This window comes from Triticum aestivum, chromosome 7A (assembly GCF_018294505.1).
Source record: "Triticum aestivum cultivar Chinese Spring chromosome 7A, IWGSC CS RefSeq v2.1, whole genome shotgun sequence".
Taxonomy (NCBI): Eukaryota; Viridiplantae; Streptophyta; class Magnoliopsida; order Poales; family Poaceae; genus Triticum; species Triticum aestivum.
Genome location: NC_057812.1, coordinates 273,664,058 through 273,667,041, shown reverse-complemented (window position 1 = coordinate 273,667,041; position 2,984 = coordinate 273,664,058).

Below are 2,984 nucleotides of genomic sequence, written 5' to 3'. Positions count from 1 at the left end.
CATCACACAGTGGAAAACGTCTCTGATCATCAGGCAGTGTGCGCCTTCAAAGATGGCGTCAAGAACAGAGAACTCAGCTTGAAATTTGGTCGAACCGGTGACATGACCTTGAGTCGTATGATGGAGATTGCTACCAAGTACGCCAACGGCGAAGAAGAAGACCGACTCCGAAGCGGCAAGCACAAGCCGAGTCAGTCGGAAAAAGGGAATTCCAGTCGGAAACAGAAGCGGAAGGCTGAACCGGCAGCTCCTGGAGAGGCTCTGGCCGTGACTCAAGGAAAGTCTAAGGGGAAACCAAAAGGATCCTGGAGCCCCAAGAAGGTGAAGGATAAAGAAGGGAACGACGTGATGGATATGCCGTGTCATATACACACGAAGAAAGATGAAGAGGGCAATATCATTTACCCAAAGCACACCACACGCCAATGTCGACTCCTGATCCAGCAGTTTCAGGGAAAACAGTCTAAGGACAAGGAGAAGGAGTCGGACAAAGCCGAAGACAAAGAGGACAGTGAGGGAGGATACCCGCATATCAACTCCACTCTGATGATCTTCGCAGATGTGGAAAGCAGAAGTCGACTGAAAGTAATTAACCGAGAGGTTAACATGGTTGCTCCAGCGAAGGCCAATTATCTGAAGTGGTCTCAAACACCCATCACATTCGACCAATCTGATCACCCGACTCATATTGCCACCCCTGGGAGGCAAGCGTTGGTGGTCGATCCAGTTGTCGAAGGCACTCGACTGACAAAGGTGCTGATGGACGGTGGAAGTGGGCTGAATCTGTTATATGCAGACACGCTGAAAGGTATGGGCATTCCGATGTCCCGATTGAGCACGAGTAACATGAGCTTCCATGGAATTATTCCAGGGAAGAAGGCTGAGTCTCTCGGCCAGATAGCTTTGGACGTAGTATTTGGCGATTCAAAGCATTTCCGCAAAGAAAAGTTGACATTTGAGGTCGTGGATTTTCAAAGTGCATATCATGCCATTTTGGGGAGGCCAGCCTATGCACGATTCATGGCTCGACCATGTTACGTGTACCTCAAATTGAAGATGCCCGGTCCCAAAGGTGTGATCACTGTCACCGGAGATAGGAAAAAGGCAGAGGAGTGCTTTCAGAAGGGCTCCAAAATTGCCGACTCCCAAGTGACAGCGGTCGAGTTCGAAGAGTACAAGCAAAACGCAGATCCGAGTGACTTGTTGCGATCCAAGAAGCCCGCCACAGAATCTGCATTCCAGTCGGCCGGTGAGACGAAGCCTGTTCACATCCACCCGACCGACCCCGAAGCAGCTCCGACCCGCATCTCCACAACACTCGACCCAAAATAGGAAGAAGCGCTCATCCAGTTCCTCCGTGAGAACTGGGACATTTTTGCATGGAAGCCCGCTGACATGCCAGGTGTTCCCAGGGGACTGGCTGAGCATCGCCTAAGAGTCGACAAGTCTGCAAAGCCAGTAAAAGAACATCTTCGGCGGTCCGCCGTCCAGAAGAGAAAGGCCATCGGTGAAGAAGTGGCTCGACTGTTGGTGGCAGGATTTATCCGAGAGATATTCCATTCCGAGTGGCTCGCTAACGTCGTCATGGTTCCTAAGAAGGACAAGTCGCTCCGAATGTGCATTGATTTCAAGCACATAAACCGGGCCTGCCCGAAAGATCACTTTCCTCTCCCTCGCATAGATCAAATTGTTGACTCGACCGCGGGATGCGAGAGGCTGTCTTTTTTAGATGCTTACTCCGGGTACCACCAGATCCGTCTGTATGGACCCGATGAAGTAAAAACAGCTTTCATCACTCCATTCGGGTGCTTCTGCTATATCACCATGCCGTTCGGCCTCAAGAATGCCGGAGCCACGTTTATGCGAATGATTCAGAAGTGTCTGCTCACTCAAATCAATCGGAATGTGGAAGCTTATATGGATGATATTGTTGTCAAGTCACGAAAAGGTTCCGACCTGCTCGCTGACCTTGCCGAAACATTTGCCAACCTCAGAAGGTATGATATCAAGCTCAATCCATCAAAGTGCACATTTGGAGTTTCTGGTGGCAAGTTACTCGGTTTCCTCGTTTCCGAACGGGGAATCGACGCCAACCCAGAAAAGATTGGCACTATTCTCCGAATGAAACGCCCTGTGCGAGTGCACGATGTCCAGAAGCTTACTGGATGCTTGGCCGCTTTAAGTCTATTCATCTCACGACTCGGTGAAAAGGCATTGCCTCTTTACCGACTGATGAAGAAGGCTGACAAGTTCGAGTGGACTCCAGAAGCTGATGCAGCGTTTGCCGAGCTAAAAGCTCTGCTCTCCACCCAGCCGGTGCTTGCTGCTCCAATCAGCAAAGAGCCCCTGTTGCTCTACATCGCAGCCACAGGACAAGTCGTCAGTACTGTGCTAACGGTCGAGCGGGAAGAAGAAGGAAAAGCTCTCAAAGTTCAGCGTCCAGTGTATTATTTGTCTGAAGTCTTGACTCCATCCAAGCAGAGATATCCTCATTATCAGAAGCTTGTGTATGGAATATACATGACCTCGAAGAAGGTTGCTCATTATTTCTCTGACCATTCAATCACAGTCGTCAGCGACGCTCCACTATCAGAGATTTTGCACAACAGAGATGCAACTGGTCGAGTGGCCAAATGGGCGATTGAACTTCTTCCCCTTGATATCAAGTTTGAGGCAAAGAAAGCCATTAAGTCCCAGGCAATAGCAGATTTCCTAGCCGAGTGGGTCGAACAGCAACAGCCGACTGAAGTTCACTCGGAGCATTGGACCATGTTTTTCGATGGCTCTAAGATGTTGAATGGTTCCGGTGCTGGGGTTGTCCTGGTTTCCCCCAGAGGAGATAAGCTCAGATATGTGCTCCAGATTCACTTTGATTCCTCCAACAATGAGGCAGAATATGAGGCCCTCCTATATGGGTTGCGCATGGCCATTTCACTCGGCGTCCGTCGCCTAATGGTTTATGGCGACTCAGATTTAGTGGTCAA